At 36.2% G+C, this 17,769-nt stretch overlaps 1 pseudogene across 1 annotated transcript; it reads right to left on the bottom strand.

Annotated features, from left to right (window-relative positions):
* Window positions 1-10,336: 10,336 nt before the first annotated feature.
* On the bottom strand, window positions 10,337-15,703 carry LOC143582951 (flowering locus K homology domain-like; annotated as a pseudogene). The gene is made up of 7 exons (XR_013144070.1): window positions 15,677-15,703; window positions 15,164-15,478; window positions 13,493-13,733; window positions 13,259-13,407; window positions 12,196-12,459; window positions 11,710-11,904; window positions 10,337-10,766 (listed from the first exon to the last, which is right to left on the bottom strand). The product of XR_013144070.1 is annotated as a flowering locus K homology domain-like (transcript).
* Between the last annotated feature and the right edge of the window lie 2,066 nt (window positions 15,704-17,769).

The raw sequence follows: 17,769 nt of genomic DNA, 5'->3' as shown, positions 1-17,769 counted from the left end.
TTTTATGAATGAAATAGAAATAATTAAAATATTCCTATCTCAAAATATATAAATTTTTTACAAAAAAAAAAAAAAAAAAAAAAAAAAAAAAAAAACCTGAAATGACGATGGTGGTGGTAGCTCTGGAGATGAAAATGGTGGTGGCGGTGGCGACGGTGGTGGTGGTGGCGGTCAGGCGGGGGGTGGGGGGTGGTGGTCAAGCGATGGTAGCATTAGTAGTGATGGCGGTGGTAGGGTGGTGATGAAGGTGGTGGTGGCCTGGCAGTGATAGTGGTTGTGGCGGTTATGGTCGGGTGACGATGGTGACAATGTTTGTTGTGGTTATAGCGACGATGGTGGCGGTGGTAGCTTGGGTGGTAAGGTGGTGGTGGTGTAGGTGGTGATGGCGACGGTGGCGGTCAGGTGGTGGTGGCGGCGAAGGTGGTGGCGGCGGAGGTGGTGGTGGTGACAGTGGCGGTGGTGGTCAGATGATGGTGGTGGCTATGGTAGTGGTGGTGGTGGTGGTGGTGGCGGTCAGGCGGCGGGGGTGGTGGTTGTGGTGGTGGTGGTCAAGCGATGGTAGCATTAGTAGTGACGGCGGTGCTAGGGTGGTGATGACGATGGTGAAGGCCAGGCAGTGATAGTGGTGGTGGCGGTTATGGCCGGGTGGCGATGGTGACACTGGTTGTTGTGGTTATAGCGACGATGGTGGCGGTGGTAGCTTGGGTAGTAAGGTGGTGGTGGTGTAGGTGGTGATGGCGACGGTGGCGGTCAGGTGGTGGTGGCGGCGACGGTGGTGGCGGCGGAGGTGGTGGTGTTGGTGGTGGCGGTGGTGGTCAGATGATGGTGGTGGCTATGGTAGTGGTGGTGGTGGTGGTGGCGGTGGTTGTTGTTAGATGATGGTGTTGTTGAGAAAGTAGGTTGAAGGAGGAATGGAATGAAAAAAAAAGAATGGGGGTAGGAAGGAATGGTTTTGATGGAATGGGATTCCATGTATAATGGATGATTCCATTCCATTATGCAACCAAACACCTCTTATTTCATTCCCACGTAATGAATCATTCCATTCTGCCTGTCATTACTGCATAACAAACACTACCTAATTGCACTACAATTGACTTGATATAAGTTTATTAGAGTATAAGTAACATGATGGAAGATTATAATTTGATTTTTCTAAAGTTTTGTAAAATATTATAGAGTTAACTAAAGAAATATGAAAACAAATATCAAATTTGAAGATTTCAAAAGTCAATCTAATCGATTTAAGACCCGCAATCAGTTAATGAAATTCAAAAACGTTTGTCAGCGTTTTTAGAATTCTTGGACTTCTTCTCTGTTATCAGATAGATTAGTAATTATAGAGTTAGGGTTTGAAGGTAGAGGAAGAAGAATTGGGGCAGATGAGCTGAGGAGTGGAGAGGTTATAACCCGAATTATAAGCCATTTTCTTAAAATGGTACCCAGACCCACAAATGACCCACGAAATTAAAAAGAGAGATTGAATGATAAGCCATAATTCACGAATGGAGTACTCTAGTGGCACGGTAGGGGGGGCAACGTGAGGCCTTCAGTTGTAGGCAATTAGATAGATAGATAAATAGATAGATAGATAGATAGATAGAATTAAAATTATATACGTTTAATGCATAATTATAGTTTTAAGTAATCGATAAGTGAAATAGTATATTATATATTGACAATGGATACAATACAATAATCTCTTATTGTGCATTACGTATGCGACGCCCTCAACCGTAGATTTCAAAAAAACACGCGGTGACAAATTTGTAAATTATTTCAAATCGTTTCCATCCTAATTAACTGTTGCATCGAATTCAACCATCATCACCAGCGTCATTTGCAGACACACACTTCAATTGATTTGAATTGAAATACGTCATTTGCATAAACCCAATTGCAAACGTCCCATAATTGTTCATATGATGGAATCGATGATCAAATTGATGGTCGATTGATAATTGTTTGATGATTACGAGGTTATATGAAGTGATTTCAGTGTTCAGTTTTATGATACAGATGTTTAAATATATGAAATTCTGAATGTTTAAAGGTGTTCGTTTAAAGGTCTGAACATATAAATTGAACGTTTAATTTTTTTTGCTTTTTTTGCCTGAACGTTTAAACTTTTAACCTCAAATGTTTAAATGTTTAACATTTGAATGTTTAAGGGTAGGAATTTGGCTTGAACGTTTAAACTTTTTGTTCTGGACTTTTTTTGTTAGTTTAGAAGTTATGAACTTCTAAACTTTAGAAGTTCTGAACTTCTAAACTTTTTTAACACTCAGAACTTCTATTTTTTGAATGAATTAGTCGAACGTTTAAAGATGTTCATTTTTGGTCAGAACGTTAAATGTTCATTTTGGTTAGAACGTCTAAAGGTCCTCAGTTTTATTCAGAACGTTTAAACGTAATATTTTGAACTCGGAGCTCGATTGAGTGCATTTTTTCTGCAATTTCATAATCGATTGACGAATCTGAATACTTCTACACATCAATTCGATTGATTAAATCATCTTTTTTTTTTATCAATTTTGAAGATTTCTTGATGTTCAACGGCGTTCGATTTTGATTTGGTTTTTGACTTTAGAGATTTCATACTTTAAGCTGTTATTAGAGGTTAGAAATTGGATGAGATAGAGCGATGAGTTCCGAATTTGGATCAGAGTCGATTGCAATCGATACGAAACTGCCACCGCGTGTTTCACGTACGTAATATACGATAAGCCATTATTGTACGTTACCCACCCCATTATATATTAATCTTGCATTTACGGGGGTTTGTATCATGAAATCTGTTTTGTTGTACAAATATTATTTGAGACAATCAAAACAAAAATTTCTATGTTGAAGAAGTGATTGGTTCCTTCATTTGGAAGTTCAACGTGAAGGTTGAATCTTGCAAGACATAGATTGCACCGTTTTAGTAAATATAATCAGTTAGAAATAAAAATGAGAACATAAAATTATGATTTACATGTATACGTATCTTTATATGATTATGAATTTTATACATGATTTAAGTGTTTAGTGAATAACGTGACACGTCATATGTCAACGCGTAAAAACCATGATCGCAGAAAAATGCTTTTTAGTGTAAACCACACACAAAAAAGTGATTTGTCGTGCGGTTTGTCACGTTCTTATTAGAAAAAAATGTAAATCATGTTAAACAACATATTCAAGGAAAAAAACGTAAAACACATGTATATCGTGTCAATATGATCAACCTTTTGTTACTATCATAGGAATAGGAAGTCCAATAACATATGGGTATGTAATAATTTTGGGTTTTAGTCAAAAGGCTATTTTCTTAATATTGGGTGGGTCAAAATGGGTATATGAGTGATTTGTGGGAGTTGATTTAGACCCCAATTTTAGAGGCTCCAAAAATACTTTTTTTCTTGGGTCATCTCTTTATATAATTATTATATTATTAGTTATATATCAAGAAAATCAGTTATCTACATAACCCTAGTATAAGTTGAACTACATATTGTTTTTTAACTTCATAAACTATAATATATATAGGATTGATTTATTTTGAGAACCACTTTAAACTTTAAGAACTCAACGTAACAATTTCTTTTTTTTTTTGAATTTTTTTACACATGTATAATACGTAAGTGTAACTAATGTACAAAAAATTACCGTGATTTTTTACACACCGAATCGACTTTTTACACATATGTGTAACTAAAGTTTAAACTTGTGTAATTATAAAAATACTTATTCTCTCTCCTGATTCATTTTTTAATCAAATTTAATCTCAGCCACATATTCAAACTTGTTTAATTAAATGTGTGGTCCAAATTGAAGTTCTTAAAGTTCTTAAAACTCATCAAGTTCTCAAAATATCCCTCCCCAATATATATATGAGTTCTTATTGTTGTCATAGAATAGGAGGGTCGTGTAAAATATAATATTACTAGGACAGATTTTTGAAGTATGAATGGCCAAAATGATTTAAGTAAAAACTATAGAAAACCAAATTTAAAACAAAAACCATGATTCTTTATAAAATGAATAATTTATTATTGGTGTGTATGGTACCAAACAAAAGACATAATTCCATCTAAGCACGAATAACACAAGTGTACAAGGAATCATATTCAACTTTACAAAAATGACCAAAAAAACTGTAAAAACTGAACGGGTCAGACGGGTTATAAGTCTTTTTGCAGTCGTTGCACGCACACGCACACGCTATCCAATTGACAAACTGTTGCACAATGTAAATAACTAGATCAGTAGGAGAATTGTTGATAACATATATACAATTTACAAAAAGGAGAGAAAATTTTCACCTGCTGATAATAAATGAACGGCCCGGAGTTTCAAGAAAAGGGTCACGCGTCTTATGCTCGTTATCGACTCCAGAAACTGAACCAAATGCAAGTAACCACATCAGATTATATCAAGTAGAAATTTGAGATAAAACGCAACCTGGTCAAACGAGTCAGCATTGACACCTTTACTGGAATTAACAACACCATAAAGATATAGATTTTAGATTACTTACCTTAGTTTTGTTGAAAGATGAATCTTCAATGACTGGAAATGAATCTTTTATCAAACACAATTTTCCTCATATCTTTTAACTGATGAGCAATTTCTTGAATAAATTCAAGTCCTTCATTAGCATGAAGTGTGTTACAAACATGTTTAACAAGATCAAGATCAGCCTGCAATGCTTCCATCTTCATTTTCAAATCCAAAATCTCATCCTCCAGTTTTCCAAAGTCAACAAAACTCTCGCTTTCCGTTGACTTTTCATCACCCCGATTCACCAACTGATTGATCTTCTTTTCCAGCCTCGATAACGACTCCAAAACGTAACTTCGTTCCTCATCAAAACTCTTAATATTGTTTATCGGTTCATCACCGTACTTGTTTCTGTATTGTTCTAATTCGTTTAACAAGTCTTGAATTTCGTTTTCCTTTTCTTCAACTAACTCGTTAGCTTTCTGTAACGCTTCCATATCGTATTCGGCCTGTTCTTCCATCATTCTTAGATACTGCAAAGCTTCCATTTGCAAAGACGCTTTCTCTTGTTGTAACCGTGTGATCATATTCATTGCATGATTCGCAGCGACAGTTGCAGCATTGCGTTCGGCTTCTAACTCTGACTGCAGTAATCTCATGCATCTGACGTCATCTTCCGCTTGTTGTTTAACCTTTTGTATACCATATTCGTAGTCGTATTCACTAGCGATGCTTCCGTCTAACGATCTCAAATCAATCTTATCTAAACAGCTTGGGCACAAATCGGGTCGGGTCATGCTAGATGAATCCATTTCTTTTGTTGGGTAGGTTGGAGGCAACTGTTTCCTGTCTTTTTCAACTTCTGTATGGTGCTTTGGTTCACGCTTTTTAGCCACAAATTGCACCGAATCATCAGAGTAGTAACAACAGTTTGGTGTTAATGATTTGGATCGGTTTCTTGATCCGTCATCATGGTGTGTTTCTAAAAGGATTGAAGTTCCTAAGTCATTAGCACTTTGGGAGTTTCTTGAAAACATCTTGTAACGGTTTTGATTATCGGTGTTGGATTCATACGTATCAGAGTCGTCAAAAGATTCATATGCATCAGAATCATCGAAAGATTCATATGATGCATCACTTGCAGCATAATCTGATGTGTTTGTAGGCTTAACATTGTTAGCCTTTCTTAATGGTTTCTTGTGTTTCTTGGCTTTTGACCGTTTGCTTCTTTTCGCTTTTAAACGGTCGTTTTTCCTGCGTCTTTGATGAGAAGAAGTTGGCCCGGACTGGAATTTTAAAGAATCCAACTCTCCAAAAGTTTGACCATATATGCAATCTGGAGTCAAAGATGCTGACTTTCTGGTCAAACCCTCATCATGATTCGTTTCTCGGATAACTGGAGATGTTAAATCAGACACACTGAAGTAATTCCGTGTGAGATTGTTGGATCGTTTTCGACTATCACGCTTATTTGAAACCCCAGACTCGTCACACGATTTATACCCGTGAGGCTTATAAAACATAGTGCTGGATGAATCATCTGTAATGGTGTTTACTAGTGAAGTTAATGGTTGTTCATTTTTCTTGAAATTTGAAAGTGGGCTTTCTTGGAATATTTGGATCTTTGGTGTAACGGATGCAGATCGACATGTTGAGCTTGCTTCACGGTTCATGTTCAGTAAAAGTGCACACCCGAGTTCGAATGCAGTGTATGAATGCCTTCTAGGATTGCTGTTATCATACTGATTATTACTATTATTATTACCTGTTTTGTGTGAGAAGAAAGAATCACCCAATGATCGCATGCCATGTGTCGTATCGAAAGTAAACGTTGGTACTTCATTTCTGAAATCAGATGACGATCCCAACGGGTGGTTCATCGGGCATGGTGGTGGCAACTGGCTATTGTTCCTCTTAGCTCTGTGATGGGCCCGGTGATGTTCATGTCCGGTTGGCCCATGCCCTGTTGGCCCGTTTGGTGCCAACGAAGAATGGCAATTTCTGAAACAGTTGTCAAGATTAACCTCCATTAGAAGCGCTTGTCCAAAGTCAAAAGCGCTATGTGAATGCCTTCGACGAACATCACTTTGACTTTGACTTGGACTTTGACTGCGTAAGATCAAATAATCATCAAAAGAACCATGCCATTTCGTCTTGTCTATCGATAAATCACTTCCAAGATCATTTGGTAAACTGAACCTTCTAACCGAGCCCGTTTGAGGTAATGAATTCATACCTTCCTCAAACTTTTGGAATGTTGACTTTTGCGGGTCTCCAAAACTTTGACCGATGGACTCGTTTGGTGCCAAAGAGAAAGGATTAGTTGCAAAAACTTCATCATGCGGCATGTTTAAAATAATATCACCCCCGAGCTGTAAAATACTATACGAATGCCTTCGAGGATTGTTGTTATGACTTTGATAATGGTTATGATTATCAATGTGAGTACGCGTCACAACCGAATCATCTAGAAATCCATACCCTTGATTCTTGTTAAAAAACACAGCTGTCTGAGAGGAGTTATTCATTGAATGGAAACCCGGGTTGTATGGTTCTCCAAAACCATTATTATAACCATCATTTCGTGTCACGGATGAATGGTTTGCTAAACTTTTTTCAATAGGCTGCGTGTTTAATAAAAGTGCATCCCCGAGCTCAAATGCACTATACGAATGCCTTCTAGGATCATTGTTTCGGTCATGAAAACCCGAGTTAAAAGGAACAACTAAATCATCCAATGATTCATACCCGCTAGTCCGGTTTGAAGAAGATAACGACTTTTTATCCCGTTTGTTTCTTCGTTTTGGGAGTTGCACATTATCAGCAGAGGGATTAGGCCTTTTTTGGGTATTATTATTCAAGCTGTTCGGTTGTTCAAAACCGTAACTAGTAGAAGTATTTGTTAAACTTTCATCAACAGGCATGTTTAAAAGAATTTCACACCCGAGATCAAAAAAGCTGTGCGAATGCCTTCGAGGAGTATTGTCTTTATACTGCATACCCGTGTTGCGCGTGACAGCAGAATCATCAAAAGATCCATGATACCAATTACTCCTGTCTATAAAAGCAACTGGTACATCAGCTCTAATGAAGGTAATTGGTGGCAATGATGGTGTGTAATCTTCATCATCTTTTTGTGGGAATTGCATAACATTGATGAAATCGGGCTCAGGTGAACGTGGTTTTGCCTTTCTAAAGTCTTCCAAACCGTAAATAAGCCCGTTTTGACTTTCGTCAGTAGGCATGTTTAGAAGAATCTCACCACCAAGCTGGAACACACTATACGAATGCCTACGTGGAATACTGTTTCGGTTATTATGATGATTACTCGTGTTACACGAGACAACAGAATCATCTAAATATCCATACCCGTTATTCGGTGATATTTTCTTGTGTTTCTTGACCTTTGGATGATGAGCAATTTTCTGCTGCCATTTCTGTTCTTGCGAACCGTAGTTAGATGACATGTTCGGTGTTAAAGACGCAGAACGTTGTCTTGAACGGTTATTATTTTGCATCTCGAGACGAACTGCAGACCCCAAGTCAGAAGCACTGTAAGAGTTTCTTGAAAAAACGTTGTATCTATTGTACTGTTGACTTCCATCCAATGATCCATGTGTTTTAGTGTTCATTGATGATGATGAATTCTTATATTTCCCAAGCTTCAACGGGTCAAATTCTTCGGCTTTTCGACTAAGTTCTAAGTTATGCATAATTAGACAGTCGGGCGTTAAAGAAGCCGAACGATTTCTTGATCTAGCTCGAGAACATTCATTAAGATGCGCTTCTAAAAGAAATGCAGACCGAAGATCAGGAGTACTATGAGCATTCCTTCCAAGAACCTTACACTGATCAACGAGACTTGCCTCGTTTCTCAAGCTTCTTTCGCTAAGTCCCACCGCTTTGTAACCACCACCACCATCATCATTATCCGAAAACAAGAACTCAAGCTCGGAATCCGAAGTAAACTTGAGGCCGGGATACTGACCCACGGGTGACATTGCGTTCTTATTATACCGATGATGTTTGACTTTATTCTTGGCCCTCTTTGAGCGGCCGTGTCGACCCACACGAGGCAAAGGAGGCTTCGTAGTGGCTTTCGAGGCCCTTGACCCAGCCGCATTCGGCCAGACCCCTTGTTGGGCCGTTGACTTTTCCTTCCATTGACTCTTACAACAAGAGCACGGATCGGTTACAAAATGCTTATTATACCTATAACATTCTTCCCGCACGGAATTGGAGCAATCCTCACAGATATCGCGCGCGTCAACGAGGTCATGGTGCAGATTGCAATAAATGAAATTGGAGATATCGGTTTGATGTGTTTTGCATAGGAAATGCAGAGAAGAAGAAGAAGATGATGATCCGGATGACTGGAATAAATGATCAAGCCTAGAGCATAAGAAGCAAGGAATCTGTAAGTGGCAGCGTTTTGCGAAGTTTGTGAGGGAATAAGCGAGGAAGGCTTCGATGAAGATCCAAAACATTAGAAACCACTCGCAGGCGGCCATGATCAAATGATCCATTATTCCCTTTCGCCCAACCATTGCGAGATTGGTTGTTGTTGTTGTTGTTGTTGTTCAGGTGATGATGATGATGTTAAATGAAAAATAAAAATGGAATGGAGATTAATGGGAGCGAAATTAAGGGAAGATGAATTTGGAATTAAAAGGTTCTGTTTTCTTTTTCCTTCCAAAAACCATTCGACCGTTGGTTGGTTGGTTGGTTCCAACTGAATTTTGGATTTATAAATAAATCAATAAAACCATTTGTCCAACGCTCTAAGGCTCATTTGAATCATTCTCTCTCATTCGTCACATTTAAACTATTCACGTCACCTTCATTCCCCAGTATGGGTCACTCTCCACCATTTCATTATTTAATAATAATAAATAGAAAATACAAATGTTTATAGGCCATTTTCTCCACTTTTAATAAATAATGAGTTAGTTGAGCTTGAGCTTTTGAAACAGGTCTAAAACGAGCCAAACTCAAGCTCTCGTAAATTAAACAAGTTGAGCTAGCCTAGTAGTCGAGCTTGAGCTTCACTCGATTACACCCATAAAAGTATATATGTTCATTTCTTAATTTTTTGCATACAGTTAATTTGTCAATCAAAGTTAGTAATAAAATAATAATAAAATAATTCAAAAAAGTGGTAACGGGTAATTTTTTGAATACTAAAAAAAAAAGCAAAGATAAATTATAAACGAGTAGGACTAGAGGGAATTTTTCTAAGTTACGATTTTTATTGAAATGACACATGTTTATGTAATTCTTACTGCTAATATAATACTGATTATGAAATTAACGTGCCCTATGCTAATAATAAAAACAACAAATGTCTCTACCAAATTGATTAATGCGTTTTCATCTTTTGAGTCGACAGACGGTAATGGCCAATGGGTCGAATTATCCTTACTCTCATAGCGTCTCTCTCTCACTCTATTTATTTTTAAAAAAAAATTGGCATACACTTTGAATATATATATTCTTTTACATTGAAATAGAAGGCAACAAGTTACGCCTAACATGATTCTTGGTTTCACACCTGCCGGAAGCCTCATCCGTCAAGTCTGTAGGGTCGAGATTCTCATTTTTATTATATAATTAGATGGTTAAGAATTGCCCCACAAAACGCATCCAAAAGCAGCAACCAACACATGTTTACCACACCATCATAATCATGCAATGGTTTACAACCATGAAATAATGTTAATGACATTATCATTAAACTTTGTACGATGACGTCACCAAATGATTTCATTTCATTTAGATTTGACACAGTTAAAGGGTCAACGAGTGTAACCTGTAAGTGTAAGTACCATGTTAGCGACTAATTCACTTGGATGATCGGGCTCGATAGAAGGTATATTGGAACATTACCATTTGCTACTGTTTCTTATGGCTATACAAACCATCATCTGAATTTAAAACCACACATGACATAAATTCCAAGGCACAGGTTAAACAACGAATGAGTACATACTAAACAATAATAATAATCTCATGTAATCAGTATGTTAATTAATAAGTAGCCAAATGAATACTTCTACCTCAAACATCTTGCCATACTTTTCGAATATTATGAGGCCTTTTAGTAGCCATAATTGCCTCCATACACGGTGCTACTGTAGTCACCAGCAGCAGCAGGTGCATGGCCTGGTGGGGCCGGGTGGGTTGGGTAGCGGTGGGCCTGACCGGGGTACGGGTTATAAGCCTGGCTAGAAGGTGAGCCTGTTGGATTCTGGGCCAGCCGTTGCAGCATCCGCAATGAAGTTCTGAATTAACAACAGAGATCAAATGTAATAAATAAGCTAATAGGTCAAGCAGATGTTTATTCACATGTCTATAATGTTCTAAATTGTTTTATTTAGAAAAAAACTGTCTACATATTTCACAATATATAGCTTTTATAACCATACGTAACTCATTAATTATTTGTTATAAAACAGACAAAAAAAGAAAGTTCAATTAATAAACGACCCTGTGCATCAGATATCAAGTTCGGGTATGCCCGCGTACCAATCACTGATAAGTATATAATAAGTTCTATTTAATATTACAAATATATGTCACATGATAAATCAATCATATATATAATTTTAATAAAAGTAACTAAAAAATATATTTTATATTATATTATATGTATACATAAATATAACTTTAATACATATAAATTATTATACATGCACATGAATTATACAATTACACGTGTAAAATAATTATAAAGGTATATAAAGAACATAAATAATAACTAACTAAGATGAGCAAATGAAAATAAATATAAACATCTAAAAAGCGAGCTAACTTTCAATAAAAAAACAAGACTGATCATTAGTTAATGGAAACTTAGGATACGTTTATATAGATAAATTACCCAATTATAATTAATAGAAATCTAAAATAAGTTTATAAATGTATATAAATAAAAATATATTTTAAAACTAGAAACCTCGTAACAATTTTTTCCTTAATTTATCCACACAAACACACATGTATCTACACACTACTTTTTTTATACACTCAAGCTTGAAAACTCTCACGGGCTGAGCTCAAGCTTTGGATATAGAGCCCTGAGCTCAAGCTCAAGGTCTGTTAAGCTAAACGAGCCAAACTTGAGCACAGCTCGGCTCGTTTACACCCCTCGTCAGCTAGACTCAAATCTGTTTTGACCGGCACATTAAATCAAACTACCATTGTTGACCTGACCCGATTTCATACCTGTATCAACTGTTGAGCAGTCTGAACTTGTGAAGCTGATCCATTTATCTCAACTGTCATTTCATCAGGACTCCCCCTGGATTCCTGAATAGCAATAGTAGCACCACTCGCGCGTCTGATATAACTAATATTGGCCCCCGATGTCCCAATAACAGCATCTGCACATGTAAGAGGAACTTGCATGTTCTGTGACACCTGTTAGAATTTCAATAATCACAACTACTTACTTTGTTACTAAACTATGAGATTTTACACAATTGGTCCCTGTGGTTTGGCCCAAGTAATACCTTCGGGCACCTTGGTTTAAAAGTAACAAGTTTGGAGTCTAAAAAATGATCCCTCTAGTTATAAATGGGTAGAATGGTCATTTTACCTAAAGTTAAACTTAACGGAAGTTTTAGCACCCAAAATTGTTACTTGGAACAAACCACAGGAACCATTTGTGTAATTAACTTAAGAAAATTAAAATGAAAAAAGAAGCCATACCTTGGTGGGGACTATTGACGGTTGTGGTTGCATGGTAGCGGTGGGAGGCGGTCCAATAGGCGGGTCTCTTGCAAATGAAGGTGGAGCTTGTCGAGGTGGTTTATCCATTTGTGGAGGTGGATAATAACTGTCATACTGATGCTGAGGTGGCATAAACTGATTGGGTCGAAAGCTACCTGCATTCATACCAAAGTTTTGAGGCGGTGGGGCCCATGATTGGGGAGCAGCCATCTCCTGGTTTGGCCTCACGTTTGCCATTTGCATCTGTCACGGAAAAAAAATGTTAATATTATTATTTAACCATTGATGTGATAATGTTGACCAGTTGACCTAACAATGGGTTAACGAGTTAGATCTTATATCATATTAAATACAGTAACTAATTATAAAAGTCCAAGAAAAAAAGTAAGAAAAATGCAGATGAGTCAACGGTCAGCCTAACCCGTCCTAATTTGGTCCATATTAAAAACTACCTGTTCTTTAACTGATATCTAAAAAACCAAAATTAGGCCTGCAAACAAATAACACGTTCAGTCAGCCATTCGTTTATAACGAACAAATTGTTTTGTTCATTTAGTTAAACAGACGAACACGAGCACATGCGTCGTTTGTTCATTAATATTCGTGAACATAGGTTTACGTTCGTCCATGAATGCTCATTGGTGTTCGTTCATTTAAGTTTAATTTACATTCATTAGTTCTCGTTTATTTAAGTTGGTTCATTTATATATTCATTTAACATTATTAGACCCACTACAACTTAGTCTAGTTTTATTAATATTCAAGCCCGAATGATTGATGTTCAATCGGTTATGTTCGTTCATCTAAGTAGTTCGTCCGTACGTTCGTGTACCATTCAATTAAACTCCTAACAAACATGAACACATTGGTTTTCTTAATGAACGAACACGAACAAAAAAAACCCTGTCCGTTTAATTGTTCATGTGAGGTCATTTTTTCGGTTAAAGTTAAGCAAACGAACAGAAACATGTCCCATTCGTCTACAAGCCTAAGCAAAATGATAGAAAAACTAAAGAAAAACTAAAAAAAGATGCAAACTTACTTGTTTCTCAAATATCCCAATAACACTGCGGTCAACCAAAAACTTTCTTAAATGTGTAGCAATCAATTCAACCGCCTTGTGTACACCTAAAGGTTCCCCTTGTACCTCCACAACACTATCATCAGGTAAGGCAAACATAGGCAAATTATCTGCAAAAACACATTAAAAGCAAAAAAAGAATATTAAATATTAAAATAAAATAATTTAAAATCATGATGAATAATATTTTCAAACAAACATCTCCGAGTACTCGAATTACACAACCAGAAGAATCTTGAATTGTTTTAATGGTGGCTCCCTGTTTCCCAATCAAGTTTCCCGCTTGCGTTGCCTCCAAGAGCAGCCGTGTGCAAAATGTGCCGCCGGCACGGTTGGATTCGGTATCGGCATCAATTATTCTTTGGTGAACTTTCAATAAACCATCCATTGCAGGAGGAATAGCAAGATCAGGTTCTTCTTTTGCAGAAATCAAAACCTATAGATATATCATATATCTAATTACTAATTACTAAGGTTTGCATAACAATTGTTGACTAATAAGTTTTTGATTGAATAATATCATCAAACCATGAAACCAGAATGTAATAAAGACACGTATAATAAAATCTAAGTGAGCATCTAAGAATGAGCAAATGACAACAAAGCTTCAATAAAAAGTTCAACTTTCCAGAAACATCATCATGTCAACTAGAGAAAACTGTAAATGATATATTATTAATGAACTTCATTTTATATTTGTATACGATAAGAATTACCATGGTTATCGAATAACATTTCTTAAAAGCTTAAATAAGATATATTGTAATACAAACTTACAATCCATATGGTAATTTCTTTTGAGTTAACTCTCTTTTGTAGTTCTATCATCCATAAACCTCATTGTTTTATAATACACTTTTAAATTACATGTGGACGCTTAAAATCTGTTTATGAAGGGTACATCATAATCAATTTTACTAGTTGGATATATTACATTATTACTATAACTAACGGCGATATCTTAAAGATGTTCTCGTTTCCTTAACTATGTGAAACATGGTTGATTCTTTGATCTCATATAGTGTGGACTGTAGAATTTCTTTTAAGGTTTTACTTATTTGTATAACGTGTGGCAAGGCATCAACCAACCAGTTCCGAAGTTACCAGATAAAGTACGAGGTTGTTGGTACTGACATCCGCCCGTGGTCAACACTGCAATCTGAATCTTTGACCCTTCTAACTGAACTGCCTTATATTTGAGAGAACCTGCACATATTCATCTAAGTCACTGTGATAAAATAAACTTGTTTAGACGTTTAACCTTATGGTAGGCTGATGTTATGTTTGAGATTTCACTTGTTTGTTTGCATTATGTTGAAACCTTTATGTTGTCAACAATTTGTTTTAATGCACTCTTTAACCCAAAACTATTGTGGCTCTTATAAGTCACACCACACGTCCTTCAAATATATGTTGGAAACTTAAATCACTCCTTGTAACTCATTGAACTAGAGTGATGACCTAAGCATCTAAAAGTGATGGACTGATCTATACTTCAAAAGACTTTTAACCCTAATGACATATCATGTGAATCTAAATACCTGTTTACTTCCGTTCTAAATACCTAATTGTGCTATTCAAACCATACGATTTGCTTTAAGTGGCAAAGAAAGAAGCTTGAATCCCGCTAATGAATAATAATCTAAAGATTTTGGGTTTTGTCATATTTGGTTTTAGCATGTCCAATAGACTATACACGCATTAACTCAAAAGGTCTTTATAAGTTATTCTTCATATATATGATCACGACATTTAAGGCAACAAGACACCGATTTTGTCATTAGAAAAGAAAAATAAAATGAAAGCAAATTTACATTTTTCAACAAGCATGGCAAGTATGAATTCAATAGAGTTAGAGGAACATACACTTCTTTCCATAATACCAGTGGGAGCATCAAGAATCTTGATGCGGGCTTTTGTCTCTTGGCAAGTTTGCTTTATGTACTCTCCCTTGCGACCGATGATGCCACCGACTTTTTGCACCGGGACCAATATCCTGAAAACATTTTCTCCAGGCCATCCGGGCCATCTTTTTTCTAATTCTAAAACAGCATTATTATTATTATTATTATTATTATTATTATTATTATTATTATTATTATTATTATTATTTTCCTCTGTTATTTGATCTTCAGGCATCACTTCGCTCTCCTCTTCATCAAACTTTTCTTCTGCCATTTTCTACAAATATTTATATTTATACAAAATAATCAAAACATTCATCGCAAATAAATAAATACTCATTCATTATTACAGCTCAAATTCAAATTGAAGAAGCTAGGGCTCAAAAAACACGCGAGAATCAAAACAATATATTATTTAATAATCAAGATCAACTGTACAAATTACCGAAGCAAACTTACTTACTTACTTACTTACTAGGGTTTATAGTTGTAAGGTCGTGCGATCGATTTGAGAAACAAAATTTTATTTCAAAAAAAAAAAAAAAAAAAAAAAAAAAAAAAAATAATAATAATTAAAAGAAACAGGATTCGTGTCTTTCTTTCTTTGCTTTTAATAATGGACCCTATTAATTGTGATGTTATTCAATTTGACCCTCTACTTTTCCAAACAAACTGACCAGCTTGAGTGGGATAACGATTCATTCGGTTGGATTTGATGGGAGAGACTTGTTGTTTAATGTGACTCTCATTTCCCCCATCATGTACTTTCAGCGGTGCGAGAAGGTGACGTTCACTAGTTGGATCCTTAAACTAATTGAGTTTTATCTCATCGCATTGTCGTGCCTTTGGGCGAGTGTTCACGGACATTGGCCTATTTCACACCCTCAACCTACGGCGGAACATGTCGCGACAATATTGTATCATAGCTCAAAAGACATTAAAATAGTTACATTTCTCAATATCTAAATTATTCATTTCATACATATCAAGTATGCAAAACACAAACATTGTCTCAAAAGAAAATAGCATTACAATCAAATGTTTAAAAATAAAAATTATTCTTTATTCATCATGCAACCTAGGGTATATTCTAAAACTTCAACACTTGCTTTATCCCAAAAAGCTACATGCGTCATTTGTGAAAATATATAGTTATGTCAAAATAAAGTTGAGCAAGTAATAACAAATTTTGTATATAATAATACTGAAAATGACATTTTTTTGCGATAAACATGAATTGCAACAATTAATATAACATTAATATAAAAAGGGCCATTTCTCCCATCCCAACGGGTCGAGTTACTCTGGCGGTGTATGATCACACTAATGAGGATGAGGATGAGATACCAACAACCATAACTCAAAAATAAACACATAGTCACATTCGCACGTATAAACTAATTGAGAAATTGAATATCTACGCAAATAGTGAAATTGTAGTGAAAATTTATCTATTTAAGTTGTGAACGCATAACGTCCCCAAAATATAAAACGATAAAAAAAGGGATGTGAATTACTCACCTTATAGAGTAGGATAAGTGAAGACAAGACGACGATAGCAATTAAGTTAAATGTGGTCGAGCTCCTCGAAATACGTCGACAAGAGTTCTTAGATGTTAACGATATTATTAATTAATTATAAGCAAAGATATAATTAAAAGACTTATGATGAATTTGGGGTTTAATGGATTTTAAGTAAAATTTTAATGTTATTCGTGTAATTATCAATATTGTGATGATTATTATTATTATTATTATTATTATTATTATTATTATTATTATTATTAGTTTTTAGGTTTGATAAAATAATTATTAGTTATAGATAAATAATCAAATATTATGTATGTAACATCACGTAAATTTTGAGTTAGAAATGACAAGTTTTCAAAGTCAAGGGATTAATTCTGCCAAATTCCAAACACCAAGGACTAAAATGAAAATTTTGTTTTCTTGTCTTATCGCGATACGCGACGAGAAAAAGACAAGCCCATCGCGTATCGCGAAGGGCTTGGTCAAAAAGCTTATGGAAGGAGTCAACAGCGATACGCGAACGCTGTTGAACCAACGTCGTATCGCGATGACGTGGCCTGACAGGTTGTGACATGTGTGCCACGTGTCAGCCAGTGGCACGAGGTCCCACCACGTGGAACCGTGTCTGCCACGTGGCAAGCCTACGTGGTGACTGGCCAACCCTATATCGTGATACGTGATAGGGTTATCTGGTGCCCATCGCGTATCGCGAAGGGACACCAGATTTTCCTATAAATAGGAGGCTCCGGGATTGATCCTCTCACATATCAAAAACACATACACAACTCTCTCTCTAGCATCTCTCTAGATCCCGATAAACATACCCTCGATCTACCTCGATAAACGTACCGTAATACCTCGATTTCCGCACCCAAATACCGACAAACCTTGATAATCGTGCCACCACCCGACGACGTTCAAAAGGAAAAGGTGTTATAATCCCGACGTCCCGACAATTAACTCGAAGTATATGACGAGAAGTATGGTGTCTCGATAAGCGTGCCAAGAGAAGGTGTTGATCAAGGAAGTAAAGAAGAC

Source organism: Bidens hawaiensis, unplaced genomic scaffold, assembly GCF_021521415.1.
Source record: "Bidens hawaiensis isolate Kalapana, Puna unplaced genomic scaffold, B.hawaiensis_p1.1 tig00032075_1, whole genome shotgun sequence".
Classification (NCBI taxonomy): Eukaryota; Viridiplantae; Streptophyta; class Magnoliopsida; order Asterales; family Asteraceae; genus Bidens; species Bidens hawaiensis.
This window is presented reverse-complemented; position numbering and strand designations above follow the sequence as displayed.